This window comes from Thunnus maccoyii, chromosome 10 (assembly GCF_910596095.1).
Source record: "Thunnus maccoyii chromosome 10, fThuMac1.1, whole genome shotgun sequence".
NCBI lineage: Eukaryota > Metazoa > Chordata > Actinopteri > Scombriformes > Scombridae > Thunnus > Thunnus maccoyii.
The window spans coordinates 33,183,360-33,200,205 of NC_056542.1; the positions used below are offsets into that span (position 1 = coordinate 33,183,360).

A 16,846-nucleotide genomic window follows, 5' to 3' on the forward strand; every position below is an offset into this window, starting at 1 on the left:
TAGTACAGCGTACTGCATAGATCGTCATGGGTAAGTTTTACTTTGGATAGTTACTTATACAAATGCATTCTGCAATGCTACCACTCTGACACAGTTTTATTCTTCCTTTCACACATATGTCATTCATCACCAGTGTCCTACCTTAATGCTTTTCATGTGATAATGACCCACATACAGCAGTGTCATCAAAGTTCTTTCTCTCATTCAGTTGACTGTTTCATATGAAACACTGATTGCATGAGATTAAGTTTGTATGAGTTTGTAAATAGTAGCCCATGCCATTATATCCACATATGAGACATGTTTTTGAGTTATGTATAAAGTCCTGCAAGCAGAAGTGTTTGTGTAAATTATGTCTACTATTGTCTTATCAAACTGTGATTTAATTCATTGCCACCCCTCGAAAATTCCTGCCCCCCTTTTGCCACCCCATAAATATTTTTCTAGATCCGCCCCTGGCGCCAACGCTAAATAATATAAATATTTATAATTAGTTTAGCTAACATAGGTAAACTAATTATAGGATAGAATAGGTCTGACTAGAAGAATGTGTTTCGCTAGACTGTAAGCTTACCTGTTATAGGCCCATGTGGCCCACAGCGTCCGAAGGGCAGCTGTGATGACAGACAAGGTGGATGGTCCCTCTCCTGTCACCAGCCTGGGCCTTTTTCGGGATGGCTCTTCATTTTCAGATGAAGATTCCTCTTCAGAGGAAAATGACGGGACATTGATTTCTCTCCCCTCCTCCCCGTCAGTCATGTCCTGGAGCATTTCCAGAACTTCATGGACAGTCATCTATCTTCTGCTCCGGTCCATTTGTCCAAATCCAAATAAATGGCCTAAATAAATAAATTTATCTATCTGTCTATTTATATCTATTTATCTATCTATTTATCTATTTCTATCTCACTATCTCTCTCTCTGTTTATCAAATCTAGCTAGCTTTAGCTTGTGATATGGCAGCTTACTTATCAAAAGACGCACAGTGGCGCGTTGAGCACAGCGTTATACAGCGGTTTCTATGAGGGGTAAAAATGACTCCTCAGCGGTTCTAGGTATAAATGATCTTTTTTTTTTTTTCTTTTTATCCCACACCCCCCGAAATTCTCTAGATGATTAATAAACCATGAACTGAGAGGTGTAGGGGTTTTATTTTAACAGAGTTACATAAATTTGAAAATACATTTACATTAAAAAATCAGTGTTTCTCTGACAATGTACAGCGACCACCAGACGTCCAGCACGGGCTGTTAGCCAAGCTGCTGCTAACACTTGTTCAGTTTATTTCTCTTACAACGTACGATCCAGACGTTCGGTCGGTTTTTCCCAGGAGCCGAATTATCTGCAGAGGTCTCCTCCTCTCCAAAAATAAACGTACACGCGGATTAAAATCGTTAAAAATACTAATTAAAGCTGTTTCACCTAAAAAATCAATATTTCTCCAACAATGTTTGGTGACCACCGGATTTCCTGGAGGGGCTGTTAGCCGAGCTGCTGCTAACGTTTGCCCAGTTTATTTCTCTGATAATTTAAGATCCAGACGTCCAATGACTAAAATCCTTCTTCCGGCTAAAAGATATAGTTAAAAACCACCTAAATTTATCATGAAAATGCGGCTTAAAACTGAATAAAAGTCAATTTATCATGTTTCTGTGGAACAACCACAACGCCGGTGTATTATCTTGTATGTGTGTAAGTTATTCTTTGGTAGACGTCAGATTTCAGATTACAGATTTCTCTGGGTTTGAAAATTGTTGGAAACATTTGGGATAATGTGAGTACACAACTCAACAAAATATATAACTTAGGTCTAGTTGTTTTTTGACAGTTGACATTTTAATGGGGAATAATAACATATTATAGCTTTAAATAATATAGACTCATTCTAAATGACTCAAAATAAAAGCCAACAGCTGCTGTGCACATTTATAGATAAATAATTCTACTTTGTGAATAAATAATGAATACAATTAAATACGTGAATATGTTAAATGCATTTCATTTAACTGAAGAATGTATGATATTTAATTGAATAAATTATATTTTCATTTTCTTCAATTACTTAAAATTATGATGCAGCCTAGGAAAAACAAACAAAACCTCAAAAAGTCTGCAGGCATTTTAATGTGACGTGTGAGCTGCTGTTGATGTGGAGAGAGAACAACCTGCAGGTCTGACTCCACTGACAGGACGTCTTGTCTTGTTTTCATGTATACCAGCGGATCAGAGAGCCACATAACACAAATATGAATTTGGGGACATGATGTCTAGGACACAACTTTTCTAACATTCTGCAGGGCTACAGCATATTTCATATTATCTTCTGCATCTTGTATATCACCCTTTTGGTTACAGTCCCACCACAGACATGTCATCAGTGTATTTCAAAAGGCTGTAGCTGAGGTTAAGGATCCTAAATTCATTAAAGCACAGAGGAATTAAAACTAGTGAAGAAGTTCTCTTTTTAAGAGCTTCTAGATGTACAGGCCATTGACTATAAAACTGTTGAAAACTTTGCAGAACTAAAAGAGGTACTTATATACTATGGATAATAATCATCATAAGTGACTGAACAATGGGCTGAATTCTAAAAGTAAGGGATTTAATCAGACACAGTAGTGTTACATGTGGATGTGAACAACCTTCCATCAAATGTATTTCTTCTGTCAGTGATTTCTATCCTACGGTGCTACAGTAATCAACAGGGTGTTGTATGTATGTGTAGTGAAAAGTGGAGTCCAGCAGTCTCTGTGTCCTCCTCCTCTGGGATGCTTTGTGCAAACCTGCCTCTCTTTCATAATGTGTTGCTGTGCAGCAAGTGGCCCTGCTAGATTGTGTTTAATAGTTTCCATGGAGGGTGAAAATAGCCTCTGGGCTCCCGTAGCATAGGGCTGTCAGAAACCTAACCCCTGTGTTGTCATGGTTACTTCCCAGCGAGTGTTTGATCCATCCAATTATTACTATTATTAGTGGGTATTTTATTGGGAATATTAGTCATGGCAACATGCAGTCACTGACCTTTGAGGAAAACACCAACATGAGTTCTTGTCAGGTGGTGGAGTCATGCATACATATCATGGAGGTTTTGTTTTGCCAAGTCGATCACTATGCAGTTACCTGAACCATTGTTTTAATCCTAATAATCTCGGCAGACTAATGATTCTTCGTGGCTATAGTCATGATATCAATAGATGCAGTTGAATGTCTGTGAATGACAAAACTGAGATATTAATCAGTGTTCCTACTCCTATTGCTAAAATAGTTGGTTCCTTATCTAGCCATGTAATGCTGGTGTGCAAGAATTTAATATTCAATTTTGACTCATGTCTGTGTTTTAACAGCCATATCACAAAACTGGCCCAGTCATGCTTTCTTCAGCTCAGACATATTGCAAGAATTAGATCCATCCTTTCATCTCAACACACTGAGAAAGTCACATTTTCCCAGTTAGAGTACTAAAACACATTTTTCTCTGGCTTATCTCAGTCTGTAATTAATCAACACTAGCTCTTTTCAAAATTCTGCTGCCAGACTTCAAACAAACACTAAACCGCCCCCTAACATTACTCCAATTGTAGCTTTGTTACATTGGCTCCAATTCATTTTAGTATTGATTTTAAAATTATATAAGGCATCATATAGAAAAGCCCCCAGAGTACACTGAACTGTTAAAACCACACTATCCGCCATGATGTCTGCGGTCACCAGAACAGTGCCTATCCCTCAAACTAAACCCAAATCTAAGGTTTGTAAGCATTGCCCCTATACTCTGGAACATATCCAACCCTGTCCCCTAGAAATTATGTTTTAGTATATACTTCTATTTAGCAACAGCAAATAGATTTTCATATCAACATGAGGAAATGATGTTAGTGAATGTACGTATCTGGCAAGTTGCAAAATTTGTGCTGTTCTCCTCACTTGGCTGGAGGCCCTACTGAGGACAGGTGAGTCTATGCGAGTGCTCCCATCAGTGTGTCTGTTGAAAGGCTGTAAAAATGCTAAACAGAGGTGCAAATCTCTTCATTAAAGTCATAGACTTTGTCTTATGTTATAGAATTTTCTTGTTATATGTTGCCATTTTTTATCGAGTACAGCACTTTTTGAAGGCTACCGGAGCATGCAGTGTGTTTTTGCAGATCGCTTGAGAGAATAAACCCCTCCAGCTGGCGAGACAGCAGTTATCCTCGTCTCATTTTACTCCATCCATGAAGTGTTAGGCCAGACCGGCTACATATGGACACTTAGTTTTGTTAATCTCTATTAACATCTAATGGATCAGCATCAGATTATATTTCTAATATGCTGGTTAGGTATACCCCTCTAACGCCTATGCTGAAAGCATCTCAGCCACGTTTTTCAGTCATCTGTGTCACATGTGCCTGTGAACAGCTTCTATGTTAATTAATACAGCTGTCTACACATTTCACGTAACAGCTCATGCATAACCACGACCCAAAGTGTGTTTTTAGGCTTTGGGTCCATTTTCCTCTGTTTTAAGTACATTCTTTTTCATGTCCAAGCATTTCATGATATTTCATGATATCTAATATCTGATAGATAACGGTTAACACTAGAAGTACCGGAATTCCATAGCTACTAGAACTGCCGTAAGCGGTCAAAATGGCCGCTTCATTCCAAACCCTATACTCTCTCATGACAAATACCCCATTGAAACGTAAATGCATTTAATGTGTTATGATATCTTTTAAAAAACAAAATAACACCAAGATGTATATTTTAACAAGTTTAATTACTCATTTATCAATTTTCATAACATCGTAAATCGTAATTATTGCATATATTCACACCAGTATTTTTCCGTAGAGAATTCATTGAACATAACTCAGAACATGAACAATTAAAAGTATCGTATTTTTAATTGTTCAATTACAATTAAAAGTATATATATATCTGTGTAAAAATGCGAGAATATAACAAAAACAAGAGAGACTAAGGTTAGCGTTAATGTTACTTACCATAAGAGAATCGATGACGTTTGCTGGCTTGGTGCCGAGCTAACTTCACTGCAGGTGCAGCAGGAGTGCAACGCCTGTCAGGTATCGTAGTGTGAACAACAGCGCTGTTTGTGTTTGTGCATTGAAATTGAAACAGAAATTTAAATTAAACTAATTGAATGAAAATAAATGAATAAATAAATGATGGCTTCATGTAGAATTAGGATATTGACCTAAACTGGTAAATATAAAATTATTTTTTTTCAAAATATTGGGGGCAATTTTTGCCCCTCGATCATTATTTTGGGGGCATTCTGAGATTTCTTTGGGGATTTTTGCCCTTGCCCCCCATTAATTTCCGACACTGGTGGAGCATGATGCAGCACATAACGGTGGAGAGGAATGCAGCACAGGACACAACAGTGGAGAATTACGCAGCACAGCAGGAGAGCAGGACAGCGGAGCTCACCTGGTACGTCAGTGAACGGAACATCTGGATCCATAGTCTCCGATGAAAGCTGACTCCTTTCCCTCGGTATTGACTCTGACTCACTCTCTGAGGATGAAGTATTTTCATTCACCTAGGAAAGGTCGCTGTCACTTTCCACCTCTGACAGATCCCCTCCATCAGAATCGTTGCTGTCCAAGTTGTGAAGCATCTCCAAGGCCATGGCAGTTGTCATCTTTCTTTTCTTTCGTTCATTCATTTCAGACATTGTCTAAAGTCTCCTTATAACTCCAATGTAGATAAATACAATCGTACAAATACAGTTGTTTGTATTTGTTAGCAAATTAGTGTTTGCAAGTATCACTAGAGACCGCTAGTGACGTGACAGTGACAGTTGCTAAGCAACCAAAATTGCAACATTAACCGTGGGAAAGATGAACTTGAATGACCGCATATAGCCGAAATAGGTAGAAATGATCATATCTTCTTTGCCTTTTGTGTGATTTATATAAAAAACATTTAGAATGAAAATACAGACTCTTTTAGGAAAAGTCATACACCAGCAGAATTGTATTTTTTTTATTCAACAAAGTTATTGCACATATAAATTTTAAAATGGTCAAAATGACCGCCGTGGCCGTTCTAGTGTTAAGCAGTTTACATATGCTTCATAATAAGTCCGTTCTCTTAATAACAAACATTAACACTTCATGTCTAAGCATACAACCTTCATTGATTCAACTTTCTCAAACTATTTACACATCTTAAAGCATCTACTGAAATAAAGTTTAATACTATAGTGAAAGGAAATAAAGTGAGGCAACACTTATTAGATTACTGATTGGATTACTTTCAGAAACATATTTAAATATAAGTTGAACATAACCCTTACTTCATAATATAAAACCATTCAATGTGACTATTGTTTAACAATAAAAGAAAACTCTAAACTCAAATCCTTCAAATATTATATATTTATATTCCTATTACCTCAGAAACTTCATTCTTTCAACACAATTACTTATTTAATTTAACTACTAAAACATGATTGTCTATGAGGTTAAACACTTGGTTGATTTTAAAATACAAATACATGATTATCAAACATTCATTAACTCTTCAAATAAGGGAGTTTAACTCTTGTCAATAGAGAGCAGTACTGTTACCTGTAGTATAAAAGGTTAATAAAGTCTTATATCTCTTTAGTAGATAGTCATACACCTATGAAAGTTATATCATTTTTCTTGTATTTACATGACAAATAACATGATATAAGTTGCATAATGATTAGACATTTAATTTACATTAATTTCGGGTTTGCCTCAGATTTGCAGGGAGGCTTCACAAAGTCCTCAGGGTGTGGGTTAGCTTATGGCTTTGGTGATAAGAGCCTGTCTTCCATCTATAAGGTGGGAGTCGTTTTCCTCCGGTCCAAGTGGCTTTTAGGGTCATTTCATGCTTTTAGTTCGTATCATACTTCAACTTACCGAAATAGTTTCTTAGGAGGTTTTCTGAGTCTGTTGAGCATCACTGATCAAACCCCCACTTAGAGGGTTACAAAGGTCAGTTCTGCAGGCTGGGGGTATGCTCTTATAAACTTAGGAATCCAGGGAGTCTGTCTCTTATTTTCCTTAAGAATCAAAGATAAGTTAACACAATCAAAGTTATGTAGAAAGTCTAGCAACTGCTTTCTCAAGGATCTTAGAAAGAAATGGAAGATTAGATATGGGTCTATAATTGGCTAAAATGCCTGAATCAAGAGTAGGCTTCTTAAGAAGAGGTTTAATTACAGCAACATTAAAGGACTGAGGTACATAGCCTGTTAGTAAAGACAGATTGATCATATCTAATACATAAGTTAATACAGAATACAGAAGCTAGCTAAGGGTAAGACTTCCTTAAGCAGCCTAGTAGTAGCAACCTGTCTCTAAGAGACAGGTTGATGGTTTAGATGAAGAAATCATTGAAGTTAATTCAAGAAGGTCGATAGGAGAAAAACAGTCTAAATATATATCAGGTTTTACAGCTGTTTCTAAGGTTCCTGTGTTTGTGGATAAATCGGTGCCTGTTGAGGGCAGGACGTGATGAATTTTGTCTCTAATAGTTAGAATTTCAGCATTAAAGAAGCTCAAGAAGTCTTTACCACTGAGAGCTATAGGAATACGTGGATCTTTCCTCTGCACTCTGGGTGCGACAATGCTGATGAAATGTTGAGCGGACTCTGATTTAAGATCTGAGTTGGCTCATATCTTTTCAAATAGAAAGGTGCTTATAGAATAGTTCTGGCTCACTACAAGGGCGAGTACAGATAACACCTCTAGTTTGAATGTTTAAGATAAAGTGGATCTATAACATGTGATATCAAGTGAAATTAAATGTGTGAGAGGATTATTGTACAATCTGGCTTCAAATCACCACCTCACCATCTGCATCACTAATTTCCCCTGTCTTCAAAATGTTTGTACGCATGGGTCAGAGTTTATATAGAGATGCGGTCATTCTCCCAAGTGGTGTAGGCCTATTTCAAGCCCCATTCTGTGCATACACGACAGTTATGAATGAGACCCCAGAACTACGACCGACAGTAATGCTGAATTTTGTATCATAAGCCCTCGCGCCTCTGGAATAGCTTCCCAGAGGAGGTCAGGGCATCAGACATAGAGGATAGCTTCAAATGAAACCTTAAAACGTATTGTTTAGGCTTGCTTTTATATAGTTTAGTGGTCTCATGACTACTTATAACCATTTATGGGCTCTTTGTGTTTCGCTATATTTTATTTTCTGTTTTTAATTGATTTTACTTGATCTCATTTCTTTTATGGGTTTGCCTTTGTTCTGTCTCATGTTTAAATCTTTGGATTTTATTGATGTAAAGCACTTTGAGTTGCACTTGTATGAACTGTGCTATACAAATGAAATTTATTATTACATTATTATTATTTATAATTTATATCTCGGTCTTTTTATTGTGATCTGGATGTTTTGCTGTTTTGCATATGTATCTTATATTTTTGTCTACTAGCCCATGGTTCTATTCCAATGTTTATTTTGTTACCTTTCATTATTTCTTAATATTTTAGTCTATGTATCATTCCTTTTACTCTGTTAAGCATTTCGCAAACGTGTTTTTGAAAAGTAATATACAAATAGAGATTATTATTAATAAAAATATGAAAACACATGAGTGATCAGGAGATCAACACTCTTGGCCTACATAATGCACAATATGTTCAATCTTTAAAAAAGGTATTCAGTCAAAGGCTAGACTGTAGACTAATAGTTTGAGCAGAATTCTACAAGGAGTCATGGGAAGATGGCCCTCATGTTGGTGATGGAGACAGTACGGGAGAGGTAGAGAAAGAGAAGGCAGACAAAGAAGTATCCAGCATACAGAAGTAGGTCTACTCCTCTTGTTAACAAGCTGTCAGATCAAAGGTAAGAAGGACAAAGGCTCTTTCTATCCAAGCCTCCTCCTCACCTCCACTCACCTCTGCTCTTCCCTCTCTTTGACTTCACCCCACTCACTCCCTGCACTTCATCACACTGCACGCTCAAGACTTGTGCTGAATAAAGAAACTGAGAAGAATGGTCCCAGAATTCAACAGAAAGATGAAGGCTAAAGTAATACTTCATGTTTTTTTTCAGAAAAGTAAATGTCTTCTTGTTATTCTCTCTGGCCTATTAGTATAATACTGATACAACCTACAAGCACTTCATAAAGAAAGCTTTTATGTTAGCTGTTGTAAACACCTGGGAGGTCTTTCCTTGGAAAATGTTCACAAAGTGAGGTATTACACAAAAGCACAGGGCACTAGTACAAAAGTAGTGAAAAGACACCAAAGCTGAAGAAATTGACTTGTGAACTCAGGGAAATGCAACGCACAAAAGATTGCAGTGAGGGTTTGAAGTGCTCACCATCATGATGTTACATCTGCAAGGGTGCTGGACCACGAGGGGATAAAATACACTGAGACACAATGTCAAACCATTGCCATGGATATAACCAGTGCCAAGATCTTGACCCCTAGTATTCTTCTGAAGGCTTCTAACCAGAATTAGCATCGGAAACTTAACTGCAATATGGAGCACGACTAAATTATACATAAAAAAATCTGAAATAAATATTGTACATTTGTGCTATGTATCTAAATTGTATCTAAATTACTGATGGTTTGTCAGGCTTTATAGTACCAGTCAAAAGTTTGGACATTCAAGCGAATGGGATGGTGTGTCCAAACACTGAGACATTTTGATTCAGCCATACTAGATTTTTATTCATCCTCTGGGGAGCAGAAATGTGCTCAGAAATATTCAGTAAACATACTAAAAGTGGTACCAGAGGAAAGCTGAGGGAGTCACCAGAATCATTAGCAGCCATCCTCTGGAGGCCATGAATGTCCACTAATGAGTTTTTCAAGATAGTGTTTGGTAACAATGAATTTTGTTATTAGTGCAAAACAACCTAATATTACATAGATAGATTCTTATCCCATGTCTAAACAGCAAGCATGTTAGACGCTTTTTTCATGCACATGTCACACACAACATTTATGCTCCCATTTTTTGCATTAATGCTTCATGTCTCTTCCTCTGTTTTACGCGTGTTGGGTTCTGAGCACTTCCACCTGCGCTCTACACTGCACCTCAACACCTCCAGTGTGGACACACAGAGGGAGCACTCGCTGCTGCTGTTCCTCTCCTGTTGTGCTATCAAGACACGGGTTAGACAAAACTAGACACAAACACCGGAGCAGGGATTAGCAATTAGGTTCAATCATGGGCCAATTTTTTCAGCACTGCTCATTGGAGGGCCTACATATAGGTGCAGTGAAAACAAAGACTAACATGTTTTTAATATATTCTGTTACTTTTTTAATTCATTCAAGAATAAGTTGATTTTAACAGTTTTAGGCTTGTACCTGGGAGCAGATTTCATAATTCCCATAAGTAAGTAGGGCTCGTAGAGTGACAGCAGATTCTTTAATGTCCTTCAAGAAAATTTGTTGCCACAGTCTGTACAGCACCTTACATGAATACATAGAGACATAAATACAGTACACATCCACAACATAACTACATGAAAGACACCTATATATCTACATTCATACACACATATACAAGTTACAGTCATCTGGGTATTTTGTTTAGCAATGCTATGGCAGAGGGGACAAAACTACAGCCATAAAGTGCCCATTTCCAGGCCAGGGATCTGTATCTGCCACCAGGTGGAAGCAGTGTGAAGAATGGGTTTAGGGGGGTACATGGAGTCATGTACAATGTCGTGTGCTCTGCGTGATAGCTTTGCTGTTGAGGTCTGAGAGATTGGGGATGGAAAGGCCAATAATTTTGGAGGCATTTTGTGTGATGCTCATGAGATTGTTCCTATTGGAGGCAGTTAACATGGTGAAGAAACAGGGGGAACAGTAGAGGATAATGGGTTCAATTATACTTTTATAGAGCAGCAGCAGGAGGTGGGGAGCGACCGTAAGTGCTTTGAGTTTGCAGATGGCAGAGAATCTTTGTTGGCAGCGTTTGTGGATGTTAGTGATGTGTTGTTCAAAGCTCAGTTTATTGTCCAGAGTGAGTCTGAGATATTTGAAGTTTTCCACTTTCGGGTGGCCAGCCTTTGACCCAGAGTCAAAATTAGAGGTCATGTTGGCTCTGGCCCTTGACAGTGTTGGTATGTTTAAACACAAAGAATATGGCTATTATTGATTCATTAAAGTCCCATATTTTAACACCTATAGTTATATCTGTACTGTTTATGTGTCTAAGCTCCATCTAAGCTGCTGATTTGTAAGGACATATTGGGTAAGAATAAACTACTTAACAATCAACTCCCACCCGCAACTAACACGTCATCCATCTTGCATCTCTCACCCATTTACTGCATGTCTCATGCTTTACATAGAAGTATGTATCCATCTTCTCACCACTGTCCCTGTATCCTAAATAGCTAATACAAAACACAACTGATTTTGCTTAAAACTGGTAAAATTCAACATATATTTTTGTATTAGAGTTGCCATTATATTGTCAGCCCAACACTCTATAAAACATAAGCCAGTGGGATCTCATCTGTGTGTAGATGTTATTCGTTTGCAAGTTTTCTCAATGTGAAGTCAAAAAGCATAGTTTGAGCTTGTGCGCATACACTTAAAACTAGTAAACTAAATTACTTTTGAGGTTTTAATTATTGAAGCAGCCAGAAAATTCTTGCTGGTGCTGGGGGTTTCTTGGCCGAAGGGTCAGGGTGGTTACCCCCTCATGTCATCCTTTTAATAAGGACTGAGTATCCAGACAGTACCTACCTGGATTGAAGCGTGACACATATCAGCACATATGTGTGTGTGTATATATGTATATATATATTTAGTGTTTACCTTGAGAGTTATGGCAGTAATCTTCATCCTTTACCCACACAACTACTATAGGAGGTAAAGGTAAGTAGAAGCCGGAGATCATCGACCTGCGATTATGGAGTGCCATTAAACTGTGGACTCCTCAAGCACTCCTTGCACTCCAGCACTGCCTTTTTAAGATGGCAACTGCCACAACGCACACTTGGAATGGCCTCTGATGCCAGGGCATTCAGGAGGAGCTGAGGTTTTACCTCCTTCCAGCTTTCTGCTGTCATTATGTTTCTTGTGGCCCAGTCATTTGACGCAGTCAGAGGCTCAGGGTCCTGCACCTCAGCTCCTTGGCGCTCCTGACGCAGTGCATCTATTTAGGAAACAATTAAATTACTGTGGTAACAAAGATATTATGTTCATCCCTGCGTCCCAAACCATATTTTGCATTTCTCACCAACAATCATCACTTCATCACATTCATTGATCAGACACTATCTAAAGGGACGTGGATGTGCAAAGTTTAGTAGTACAAAGTACAGACCCTATTTTAAAATCTGCTTATTGCATAAGCAAATATACTCAGTTCAAATGTCTAAAATGTGTTAAGCACTGGTAGAACACTGGATATTGTCTGACCTGCAACTGAACTCCTGGTGTTGTCCTCCGTCACTGGTGGAATTAATATTTCAGCTGCAACACATTAAAAAGAGTCAAATCTTACGTGACTATAAATATAACCTCATAGCTATTTATTTGTAAAATATAAATTCACTGACAATTAGTATGAGGTAGGAGCTGTCACTGGTAATACAACAACGCACTAACAAGATAATTAACTCTCCATCTCAAAATATTGGAACCAACCTTCTTAAAGGACGTTGGGGTCTCCCCTCACTGTCTCCCTCCGAGCAGCAGGAGCTGGGGTACACTCAATAAAGATGTCCCCAAGTAGCAGTGCAGCTTCCAATATATTTTTATTGGTAAAACCTGCCATTGAAAACACACACACATACATACACACACACACACACACACACACACACACAGACAGGCAGACAGAGAGAGAGAGCACGAGAGAGAGAAGAGCTAGATAGATGTAAACAGATAAGTAGAAAGACAAAGTTGTGAAATGAATAGAAAATAATAGAGAAAGATGGCTCTTAAAAGAGCCTTTGGGTTGGATTTTAAAGAGGATCTACTCTGTAGTCTATGTTTTGATGAGGTGGCTGGGAGAAGATGCTGCAAAGTAAAAGAATTATATATCATTAAAGAAAATTTCATAACTAGGTTATATTTAAACTCAAAACTACAAACTGCATACAATTGGCCTATGTGTGTGGAGGTGACATTTTTAATTGTTACATTTTCAATTTAATTGTGGATTTAAGAATATTTGGCTTATTTCAATAAATAAAGCAAACCAGACATTTTCAACTTTACTTTGGGTATGCAAATCTCTCTTCAAACTGATTAGTCTAGCATTACAGCATTACCGTTAGTATAATGAATGAATGAAAGTAGCCTACAAGGAGGAGCCGAATGTAAGCTATAACATTCAGTAACACTCATATTTACAATGTAGGCCTGCATTTATAACACTGTATAAGTTTGACACCTGTTATTTAGCATGCACAGAAATAGGGAAAGCACAAGTATGGAGAAAGCGCAGAGGCAGCTTACCAGGATGAGGGATGGATCGCAATGAAGATTGACGCCTGGGCATAAGTAGGTCTAGGTACGTCTAGGTAGGTCCAGCCGATCACATTCTGACTAAGATGGCAAACTTTTTATTGCTTACAACATTTTCAAAGGCTGCGCTTTACAGATCCACTTCTTCCGTTCTCACCTTTCACAATTAAAGCACTGGCCATATACAGTGCGTAACTGCTTAAAGGAGGGAACTGAAATTCACTCAGAGCATCTGGCTACAAGGAAACTCAATAAAATAGCTTACATCAGTCTTATTTTAAAAGATTGGGAAGCAGTTTGCTGTTGCTTCATCTTCATTATAACTGACAAACTAAACATAAACATTCACTGAACGAAGATTATGAAAATAGATTATGAAAATAGAATGCACATTTCTCTAGTAACAAAACGCATTTTGATGCCGGATCTGTCGTGAAATATTGCACTTTCCACTGAGAATAAAAGGGATGTCGGCCCTTTTTTTTGTTTTCACACTTGTCTGAGAAGCTATTTGGAACATATGCCTTTGTTAAAAAATGTAGTGCATAGGACAAGATATCTGTAAACAGTCTAAGATTAGTGTTAAATGTCTGCTCTCACTATGTACTGTCTCACAGAGAAGGTTCTCATAATTTATGTGAACTGGGCTTCAAAAGTGTTACACTGAGACTTTGGGTCTGACATAATTTGGGGTAAATACCCTTTTCAACTGCAATGTGAATATATGGTCCATAAACATATGATTTGGGAATAACTATTTCCAGTACTCAGTCAAACCATTACTTCATATCTATGTACCGTTACAATACCAAATAGTAAAAGTATCAAGAGAATTTGAAGCAATATTTAACATTTGGATACCTACAAAGTTTATATTTTACCTGTAACATTACATATAGCAAAACCATACGTGACAAACTGTGTGCAAAGTTGAATTATCACCCATTATAAACAAAAATGTAAAGGAAATTTTAAAAAACCCCTCTGCTTCTGACGTGATTCTTGAGTGTCCTTGGAAAGTTGGGTGCCAACAGATCTTTTTGGAAGGGGATCAGTCTGGCAGCCACTGCTCTGGGAAGATCTGGCCTGGGAATAAGGTCTAATGGATCCCTAAAGCTGAAATTATAGTTGTCGCATTCACGCGTCCGTGAGGGTCTGCTGGGGTCCGCGTGACGTAAATTCCGTCAACAGAGGGTGTGCGCGTAGGCTCTGTGCGGACATCCGTGTACCTGCAATTTGTTGTGTCCGCATGGACACAACGCTGTGTTCCTGTATACGGCGATCTACTGCACATGTGTGGAACTCGTCCTCCACGCGGACCCCAGAAGGAAGTATAAACACATCAACTATCCATCCGTGGTGTCCGCAGCTATCCGTGTGCACGTCTGCTTGGGGGTATAAATGAAGCTTAAGAATAAATTAAGATATGTTAGAAAATAGGTCGGGTTGGAGATGGGGTGTTAATACTACTAGTCAGGGTTCCAGACTAACTTTTGACATTGGTCCTGATCCATCCTCCACAGCTAGCTGAAGAGCTCTGAGTCACCTTTACTGCTTCTTGGAATAAACTGTAGCTTTTTTGAGTCACTACAATCAGCAAAATGTATCTGTTGGACTGCACAATTTATTTATATTGCAAAATGTGGATCATAATATAGTATACATGTACTGCCACATTCAGAGTTTATTCTGCTCACCCAGCTCTGCACATTTCTATCTGCCCTGACAGCAGCCACACCGCCACCCTCTTACTCTAGCTCGCCCACTCACTTACTCTGCTAGCTTACCATTAGCAGTTAGCCTGCATGCTGCAGTTAAAACATGAGTGGTCCCTCAAATTGTCAAGACTGCAGTTCAACACAACAGCTAACAACACTTTCTGTCCTTAACTTGCAAGCTAACACAAGTTTGTTTACACTGTCTTACTCTCACACCGGTGTGTCGATTTAACTGGTGGTTGAATTAACTGGTGATATTCCCCTGCATTAGGCTGTGGTAGGTGACTGTGTCGATGTCTGTTCAAAATACTGCAAACATCAGTAGCATTAAGTCATTCACAAAATGATGTTGCTGATAGTCTGATATTCCGTCATGAATCTGACGTCAACTTGACTTTAGAACTGTTTCCACTTTCATACAGCCTGTAAGTGAAACATACAGTCTGAGGTATGTCTGTGTTCAACTCGAACATAGCGTGGAGTTAGCTGCTAGCTGGGTTAGCTGTGTCAAGTTGTGATAGCATAACGTTCAGTTTAACTTGTGACAACATCTGTAATGTTATGTACCATCGATCATGTTTTATATTGAAGGCTACAGGAATATCTCTCTCATCACATCGGTATACTAACACGATTCAGCACGCTCATTCATCCATATTAGACATGACTGTTAACTCTCATTTAGCAGTGGGGATAGTGCATCACCTTGGTGTATACCGCACTTGATGGTAACTTGTGCAATTGGCTTTGAGTTGGCTTCCAGAGTTGTTTTCCACAGCCCCATTGAGTTATTGATGAAGGCTCTTAATGTCCTGTTGATGTTGTACATTTCCAAGCATTCCAGTATCCATGTGTGTGGCACTGAGTCATAGGCCGCCTTGTAGTCAATCCAGGCGGTGCACAGGTTGGTCTGCCTGGTCTTGCAGTCTTTGTGGCTTATGGTGTTCATCTTGTAGCCAAGCATCTCTAGGATCACTGTTGCAGTGGTGTATACCAGCTGATTGGTCTCAGTTACGGTTCTAGTAGGGATAGCACGTAACGCTGCATTCACATCCTCCTGCAGACTTTCAGAGGGTACTTTGTCACTTAGCCTTGGTAATCGGCTACGGGGGTGCTGGGTGTCCAGCTTAGTCATGATAGTCATTCTTAGGTCAGTTGCCCTTGTGTTAAGGTCATAAGGGCTTGTTGGGGCTTGGTACCCAATCTCGGAGTGTGGGGAGGATGATGATATCTCCCCTCTGACCTGTCATCCTGGCTCCCCCTTGCCGTAGCATGTTTGTTGTACCTCATCAATCTCTAGTTGTGATAGCAGTTGCTTGTTTGCGGATGTTGGAACACTGAGCTAGTAGTTGTTTCTTTGTCAGCTTAGATGTTGGGTTTTGAAGCATCCATATGTCCCACAACCTCTGCATGTAGCCCCTCTCATCGGGGTTACTTGTATAGTAGCATTCCAACAGATCCCTATTTTCTGTCCTGCTCCATCTATGTCTTGTTCCAGTAGCCCATTTCTCATCAGGGTGTCCTGGTTCCCCAACACCTGACGCAGACCTTGTTGACAGCTATCCAGCTGTGTGTATATATATATGTATATATATATATATATATATATATATATAGCTGTATATATAGCTAAAATTTAGTTTGTTCTAGTAATTTCATGTTGTTCTAGTCCTCTTAATC

At 38.7% G+C, this 16,846-nt stretch overlaps 2 long non-coding RNA genes across 2 annotated transcripts; both read right to left on the reverse strand.

Annotated features, from left to right (window-relative positions):
* Nucleotides 1-4,734: 4,734 nt before the first annotated feature.
* Nucleotides 4,735-7,349, reverse strand: LOC121905873. The gene is made up of 2 exons (XR_006098482.1): nucleotides 5,428-7,349; nucleotides 4,735-5,083 (listed from the first exon to the last, which is right to left on the reverse strand). It is a non-coding gene; the product is annotated as an uncharacterized LOC121905873 (long non-coding RNA).
* A 96-nt stretch (nucleotides 7,350-7,445) lies between these two features.
* On the reverse strand, nucleotides 7,446-16,594 carry LOC121904889. Its single transcript, XR_006098304.1, has 4 exons — nucleotides 13,440-16,594; nucleotides 12,624-12,998; nucleotides 12,396-12,449; nucleotides 7,446-12,129 (listed from the first exon to the last, which is right to left on the reverse strand). It is a non-coding gene; the product is annotated as an uncharacterized LOC121904889 (long non-coding RNA).
* Nucleotides 16,595-16,846: the final 252 nt, after the last annotated feature.